Below are 9236 nucleotides of genomic sequence, written 5' to 3' on the forward strand. Positions count from 1 at the left end.
TTTTCTTAAAAAAAGTTTCCAGAAAGGCGTCATTCATTATAATTCCTTATTTGTAAAAATTATTAATGGATTTGAATATCACAAGTAAATGAACGAATAAATTTCAAATTAAATTTTTTTGTTGATTCGACATTGTGCTCGTTTATTATTTGCGATCGTATTGTTTTACGGCGACTCAACATTTCGCTACATTCATTCGACGCTAATATGTACATTCGTCGAACAGATATGCATTTCCAGACGATTTACGCACTGTTGTTAATAGAGAAGACAAATTACGCGAATAGTAACGACGAGGAAAATCAATTGTGTGTAAAAAAATTAATATTCGCGATTTGCATTTCCAAGATAATTTTCCGTTCCTGGGATTATGAATTTGTTGATTCCAAGAATTTAAAAAAATGTTAAATACGATAATTACACTTGTCCGTTCCATTACTTGATTTAATATTATGAAATGGAACAAGGCTTTCTGGGAAAAGAGAATCACATAATAATATGTGTCTGAATGATCTTTTAACAAATTATCGGTACTTCGTTATGTCGTACAATTTACATTCACATTGTATTTTTCACACTTCGTTATCTTTTTAGCGTTTTTAATCAATTTTCTCAAGGTAAATAGCAAAAATGTGCACAATATGAACAATCTCATGGAAAGAATAGTTTTGTTGAATCTAAAAATTTAGCTATAGATATAGATCTGAAATAAGTTTTGTTGGACTATCAAAATAATTAAGTCACTCATACTACTGCTAGAATGTCAAAATTTTTTTGATATTGCTTGAATTTTCTATACAATATTTTGGTAGATTAACAAAAATTATATTCAGATCTGTATCTGGTTAATTTTTTAAGTACTTCAGCAAAACTGTTCTTGCGCGAAAAGTGTGAGTGATTGATGAAAAGTGAAAGTGCATTGTAAGCTGGTTGACGAACAAATTGATAATATGACATCGTGATACTAACAAAACATGATATTGCATCCCGGATGATGATACATTACATCGTTTCCGCCAATGTGTTTCTCTTTCTCTCTCCCTTTCTCCCTTTCTCTCTCTCTCTCTCTCTCTCTCTCTCTCTCTCGCTATAATTTCTCAAAGTGTTACATTAAATATATTTATAAATCTTGTATATAATTATAAAAAAATTCTTCGATCCAAAAATTGCAAAAGACCGAGAGACCATCATTTCATCTTTCAAGTTGAAAATGACTTCCATTGCGCGAAGGTTTATAACATACTCGTGATTTGAAAGAGATCAAGATCTACTCCTATGTGCGAGTCTCTTATCTTTTGAGTGTTTATTGAACCCGTTATCGTCCTTTTATCGATGTCGAACACACCTCGGATCCACGGTTGTCCAACTAGCAGGTATTAAATCGCATTTCTGCCAGAGATTATTTTTCGTCGATTAAATTCTCTATCACATCAATAACTTCATGGACGATACGTAAAACGAATCTGTGATAATCAGCAAAGTTATCATTATTTGTACGTAATAAAAGTTAATTAAAAGATTCTTATCACTGAAAAAATATCTCGATAAAAAATATCTCAGATCTAGTTTGTATAGTTTCTGTTTGCATTTTAATTTAATTTAATTTTAATTGCTAAAAGTTTTCTTTCACTCTCCTGACAAACTTTTGCTGTAGGATACACATCCGTATCCGCGATGACTGCGTCGAATACAATTGCGGTCGTTTGCGTCTGAGAATGTAGCGCGGAAGCGTGCGGACTTCGTACGCTATCAGGCGATGGTACAAACCAGTAAGGTTGGAGTAATTAGAGCGCACGCACAAACAATACTAAATGTGACTCATCGAAGTCCGAGAACGTTGCTCTCACCCTTTGCCGCGTTTGAATTCCTAAATGCGATTCTTAATTGCAAATTACACGCGCGAGCGACAGCGATCAGCTCGCAATTAAATGAATCGCGCTGAAAAAAACAATATGAGAATAGTACATCGCGTTCAATAATTCCAGCTTTCGTTTATTATTTGCGACAGTCACTTCAATTTTTATCGGCCTTATGTTTGTGTTCCAAACGAATTACCAAGCCGATAAACAAGCTGCGTAAATGAGTACTTTAAAACTGTTTGAGTGGAATCGTCTATCTTCTTCGCGAAATATTTGAGCTTTATAGCTTTTTGCAAATACAATGATTATCACGATTTATTCAGAGATTATTTTCCTCAAACGCGAAAAATAATGCTAAGACTCCAATTAAGTGATTTAAATCAACTAATATTTATGATTATAATTGAATTATTTTGAATAAGTAAAAATATTTTCACTTTATATATAAAAGGATTCCTAAATAAAAAATTTATTTTTAAAGCACAGATTAAAAAATTTTGTAAAGTTTACGAGATTAATTCTGTAACGTAATTTGTAAAAATAAAATTTGAGTTTCATTTTCCGAATTTTTTTTTATATTATAAAAGTACATTAAAAATAAATTAATCAATACAAAGACTCTTGATATCAAATTAACAATATAAATAATAGAAAGGGCATGTAAAAGTCGGTTATAAAGTCCGCACAAATATAACAAGTAAAAAAATTAAGAAATCGAAAAATCGATTGTAATTACATTAAATTAAAATTGAAACAATGATCGTAACATAATATGTTTCGGCTGCTAGTTTGAGCCATTTTCAGAAAGTACATTAATTTAAGATTCGAGAATAATTATAATGTTGCAAATCATCATTTTTTTCACACGCTTGTAAAACTTCCTCAATGCACATAAATAATCGTTAATAATACGTCAATAAACTTTCCCGGAAAATTTCAATCAACTATTAACGCGGAACTGAAGTGAAACGGATTTACCGTAACGAAGACACGCCCGTTTGTTTATTCGCGCTGCATTCAGACCGCCGCACGACTTTACCAGGAAACTTTTCCGGGAGATGAGAAGCAGATGGTATTTTCATGCGTCCGTGCCTTCGACTCTAATTGTCGCTGGTTATTATCTAATTAATTCATAAGCGTCATCAGCCGCGCGAGCATTACGCCGCATGATCGCACAGTGTTTCGCGTGACTGAAACTCGTTCGTTAGCCGCGTTCGGGCTAACTTTTGACATTATCTTTGGATTATTTCGTTTATACGCGATTTGCCAGCGATCGCCGATGTGAGCGTTCTTTCGCCGTGTTTCTCGCAACGCCAACGGTAGGCAGTCCGAGAGAAATGAGTTTATCGAGTCACGATATACGCGCTATGGCTGATTCGGCGGATGAGCGTCTCGACTGTTTCGTCGTAAGTTCTATCTCTCTGATTCTTTTGAAGACCTCACAATTAGATGGGCGGCCTTAAGGCTTTGTTCTAACCGCGCGTAAAAGCGAGACTCTTTTCTTGTTATCGCTCTCTAGCCTTTCAATTCTCGGAATCACAAGTTAATACAAGGGGAGTCGAAAATAATAATTCCTTAAGAGTTTTTGAACATTGAGATTGCTTCGTAAAATAAATTTCTGGTTTTATTAAGTTTCAATTATCTATTATATAACCGTCTATTCCAAGTACACCTTAAGCCCCTTCTAATTGAAAGTTCGCAATATTTAATGCTAGTTAATAGTTATTGTACATGACAATATCCCACGATAAATTGTAATTAATCACCCATTGGCCGAAGCAAAAATAATATGCGTCAAACATTCGTTTAAAATTAATCCTCATTCAACATTCTCATAAAATTTGATTAGAAGTTGCTACTTTCTCTGTCACAAACAAATTTATTCCTAAGATTAATATTTTCATAGCAATGAAGTGCTCCAAAGAATTCTGACGCGCGAGATGACTTAATTCTCTAAATATCGCTTAAATTGCGTGACATAGTTTAATTACGGCAAAGCGGGCGATCGTATCTGAACGTAAAAATATTTACCTAATATTAAAAAATGGAAAGACGGAAATTATTATTCGATATGTGTAAATAGATGAATACATATTTATTAAAATTTATTTTTTTAAGGTAATAAGATCATGTAGGTTACGTTAAAGTTATTGGAAATCGCAAAATTTCTTTCGCTTTTAATATGGATTAATACGTTTTATTTAAAATATAAAAAAAAAATTATACGTATTGAAATATTCAAAAAATTAATTAATAAAATATATGTATACACAGCAAGAACGATTTAGCTGAAGCATCTAAAAATTTAGATAGATACAGATTTACAAATCATTTTATCAAACTCAGTTTATCAATTTTCATTATAAAAATAATGAAAATAATTATATTATATTTTATATTTAAAATAATTATGTAGAAATCTCTCGAGCACAATGCTGCAAAAAATTTTGACATTCTAATAACCAATTTAAGCCTATATTTTAATAGTCCAATAATATTGTACATATTTTCAAATCTATATTTGAAAATATTGTAATATCTAAATTTTTTCAAAATTGTTCCTATGCATAAGTTCGTATGCATAAGTTAATACGATGAACTTTCATTAATACGTATACTAAGAAAAAAATCTTAAATTTCAATAAATATTTATTTGAATAGTATCAACTAAATATTTATTAAACATAAAAATATATTCATTTGGTATAAAAAAATATTAATTTGATTTAATAATTACTTCTTTTTATTAGTAAATATTTATTGTACATAAATATTCAGTTGGCAGTATTCAAATAGATAATTATTTAAATTTAGGCTATTTTTTTCTTAGTGTATGATAAAAAAATTAATAAGTCGCGTCAAATTTCTGTCTAGGAGAAAAAGATCGCAAGTATTAAAAGTTTGCGTATCACTGTTTTACACTGAAAGAAAAGATTGGCTGAATAAATGAAAACATAGCATTTTTGGTTGTAGTAGTTAATTTTTGGTTGTGTTAGTCTCCACAATATCAGTATAGGATTTCGATAGGCTAACACAATTAAAAATTGGCTGCTGCAGCCAGTTAAAAATGCTATGCCATCTAAATTCGCTGCAGTAATCAATTTTTTCTTTCAGTGTAAAAAACAGAAATTCGCGAAATAAACACAAATTATGGTCTCCAGACGAAACGAAACGTCCCTGTGAGGAATCTCCCTCTCCCGATGATTGACGCGGATGACACGCGCTGGAAAATATGACGCTGATGGCTCGCGTCCCTTAACGCTCATTTTGCCACGCAATTTCGTCCGAGTGGGGATGTACGCACTCGCACGCAAATGAGAATGCAGCGTGTCATACATCGGTAGGTGAGCTTCGCCTCGATGAAGATCTCACGAATAACTACGCGAGTGAATCACAACCCTGTCGACACGAGCGAACGATTCCGCTTGGAGGGTTGTGAACAACGTGGTGACTTTGTGTACGAAACTTTGCTCCGACACGCCTTGGCTCGCCTCGAAAGGTCGCAATAATACATGATCTCCAATTTGAATGTATAATTTTCATAGAAAATTATGTTTTAATCAACAACACGTAGAAGCGCGAGGTTCACTTCGACTTCCGGCCCGAGAAATCAATCCGCTGACGTCGATTTTCGATTTGCTCGAACGTCGTAAACGAGAACTCGCTCTCCCCTGCCTCCTGGCATTCTCCTTAACGCGTCACGGCGGAAAAGAAAGCGCGATCTCGATTTAGGAAACGTTACGCAGAGAAGGACGAAGCCGCGCTTTGTTCGCGGAAGTTCGACGAGCTTCGAGAGTCGCCGCGCGTTGTCGAAGTATAAATAGAATTCGCTGTGCTACGCCGCGGATATCCTCGATATAGTGCCACTCTGGACGTTCTTGACTGCGCGCAAACTGTCAGTGTTGAAAGAACCCGAGGTTCGTGGTCATCATCACGAGAGGAACAGAAAGAAAAGCAAATTATTAAACACGTAATTATTAAACACGTGGACGCATCGAGATTCACTTGGGATGAGCATTCTCGACTGTTCTACGCAGGAAGCTTACTCGTAAGAGAGATGTATCAGAATCGTGCGAAAGTACAAGGAGCATTGAATCTGTCTTAAGTAAAGAAGCTGAGAGGTAGAGAGATAAAAAACTGTATGACTGAACGCGATTTGGTATTTTGCTGCTTTCTTTTTCTTTTGCAGCAACAGACACAATACAACATATACAAAGAGGATGATTTTGCTGAAGTATTTAAAAATTTAATTAAATACAAATTTGAAAATAATTACTATAAAAATAATAAGTAATTCTATAGGATGTTCAAACTGGTTATTAAAATGTCAACACTTTTTGCATTTAGTCATACTTGAGATTAAATTAATTTCTACATAATTATTTGAATGATCCAACAAAATTATTTTCAGATCTATAGCTAAATTTTTAGATACTTCAACGAAATCGTTCTTTCCATGCAGCGATCAATTTATCTCTGTTTTAAAGGTCAAACAAGTATGTAATGATTCATTAGGTATGTTACATTGGGTCCAGTCCAACAAGAGACTGATTACACAATGTAGCACAGTGAATCATTATATTCTTATTGTTTGCCAATATTAAACAGAGATGAAATGATGATTTTAACACATTATGTTACACTGTGCCTATTGCTGGAAAGCACTTATGGGGTGTTTTCTATTTGGTGACATAAATCGATACAACTGTCGTTTTATCTTTGTTACTCTCTGAAAATCAAGAAAGATAAAATGATATTTGTGCCGACTTATGTCACTAAACAGAAAGCATTCACTGTGTCATCTGCGTCTCTCGCTAGAAAACACTCTATAGTAAACGAGTTGATCGTATTATCTTCTTCTCAAGTCGCCAAGACGAACGTCATTGAACGACATCCGTGGGAAATGGCGTGAGCATGATTCTTGATTCTCCACGTTGACCAGCTCTCTTCTGCGAAAGTGCGTCGAAGCAATTCCTTCGGAGAAGGAAACGCTGCGTTGTTGCAACTTCTTTCTGACATTCGAGTTTTCGTGCTCCTGGAGGTATCCCATGATGCAAATTTGTCTTGTTGTAGATTTAGCGGAGTTAACATCTTCATGGCTTGAGACGAGTGTTCCGTCAAATCCGCTTTCGGCAAACACTTGCGAATACTTAGTCCTCGTCATTGGATCGATAGCTGCAATGATGAAAACGAGAGAGAATGGGTTAAGTGTCCAACGCGACGCGTTCCCAAATGAGACGAGCGCAATTGATTTCGCTGACGTGCGGAGTTCGGCAACCCGTTGCGGGCACCTTGGACGGAAGCGACGTACTATATACGTGACCAAACGTGACGAAAACAAGGGACCAAACGCAATGTGCATCATGCGCACACGCATCTTTTGTCCGCGGCGCACGTGAGTCACTTAGCACGTGCACACATCGATGAACGTTGATTGAAGTTTCTTTCTTGCTACCGAGAGAGACGGAACCAGTGTTGTTATTCTCAAACGAAATAAATCACTGTAAATATCTTTACTTCAGATTAAATTACATCAATTTAAATTAACTCTCAAGTAGGCGCTTGGGAGCAGAGGTACTTTTTCTTCTTCTTTTTCTTTCCCCATGGACTTCGAATCCACCTGAAGAGGATCATAAGATATGAATAAAAGACAAATCGAACGATTCAGTATTTAGTTTCCTCGTGAGAAGGAAACTTCAGAGCTATTTCGTAATAATTGCTGTGATTTTGTGCGCTTACTTAAGGGTTGACTAAATTAATAAGTTTAGATTAATTAAATTAATTTAGTTTAGATTAAATTGATTTATTTAAAATATATATAGATGTATTATTCCAATATTTGACTTTGACAGTAATAGTCGTTTCTTGTCGTGTGTTTATAAAAAAAATTCATGAAAATATCCCCTTCCGATTTTAATAAGTTTTGAATTGTTGTTTTCTAGACAAAAATAAGGGATATGTATTTTTTTTTTATAAAGGCCTAATCGCACTTTTAGGGAGTATCAATATCTTTTTGAAGAAAATTGATTGCTGTCTTATATTCGCTTAAAAAAAAATTAATTTTCTTCAAAGCGATATTGCATTAAAAATGCGATTTTGTTTTTTTATAAAAAAATACATATCCATTTTATATATTTTTGTCTAGAAAACAACATATTTAAAGCTCATCAAAATCGAAGGGGGACATTTCCATTTCTTTGTTAATTGATTCATATAAATCTCGTTTCTAATCTTAATATTATAAATTAATTTAATTAAACTTAAGGGATTAGGCTCACCTATAAACCTTCAAAAAAACACATTTTTGGGTTTTGATATTTTCTTAAAGTACATAATTTCAAAAATATTCTCTGAATATTTCAAGTCAATCTAAAAATTGAGGTTAAAAGAATTTTAAGATTTTGGAGCAGATATAAAAAACATGCATGCAAAGGCAGTCCCTTTTTATGGATGTATGCATATTCTAATGTAGCAGAGAGAGAGAGAGAGAGAGAGAGAGAGAGAGAGAGAGAGAGAGAGAGAGAGAGAGGGAGGGAGGGAGGGAGGGAGAGAGAGAGGGAGAGAGAGGGGTTGTGGGAGGGGAGATGGAAGTGGAGGGGAAGTGGAAGTGGAGGGGAGGTGGAAGTGGGAGGAGAGGGAGAGGAGAGGGGAGAGGGAGAGAGAGAGAGAGAGAGAGAGAGAGAGAGAGAGAGAGAGAGAGAGAGAGAGAGAGACATTGGCACTAGCAGTATAGCAATTGCTGTCGAACTTAATTTGAAACTTTAAACCGTTTTTCTCAAAACCACATTTTCGAAATTGATGATCAAAATATCTCGAGAATCGCTGCATCAATCAAAATGAAATTTTGCAGGCTTGCTTAATATATAAAAATTTAATGATCGTGGCTTTCCTTTTTTCGTTGCGTATTTTTATTTTTACAGATAAAAAGCGAGCGATTTTTTAGTCAAAAATCAGTACTTCAATTTTGAACAGCCGCTATTTTGTTACAAATTAATTTTTCTATACAATGAACGATCGGGCATTAGATAATCTAATATATTATCTGAAGTTGCTAAAATTTTTTACTTCAAATAAACGAGCTCAAAGCTGGAGTGATCACCGCAAAACGTTCTTCTTAAAAAAATACATACTGCCGTTAGATCTTTAATATTTCCTTTATTTATCCATAATTTTCTGTTAAAAAAAATTACTGCAAAAAATTACTATATAATCTATAAATATATACATTTGAATATACATATAAACGTTTGTTTAAAACAGTTTTTTTAAGATTAAAAAAAAATTCCAGAAATACACATTTTTTTTCGACTTCACAGATGAGCTAACCCCTTAAATAATTTAAATAATTTAAATTTAATTACTTAATTTTAATAAATT

At 33.9% G+C, this 9236-nt stretch overlaps 1 protein-coding gene across 3 annotated transcripts in view; it reads left to right on the plus strand.

Annotated features, from left to right (window-relative positions):
- Positions 1 to 9236, plus strand: part of LOC108687044 (monocarboxylate transporter 3) — a 25833-nt gene that overhangs the window by 4756 nt on the left and 11841 nt on the right. The window lies entirely within an intron of this gene.

The sequence above is a fragment of the Atta colombica genome, unplaced genomic scaffold, assembly GCF_001594045.1.
Source record: "Atta colombica isolate Treedump-2 unplaced genomic scaffold, Acol1.0 scaffold198, whole genome shotgun sequence".
Taxonomy (NCBI): Eukaryota; Metazoa; Arthropoda; class Insecta; order Hymenoptera; family Formicidae; genus Atta; species Atta colombica.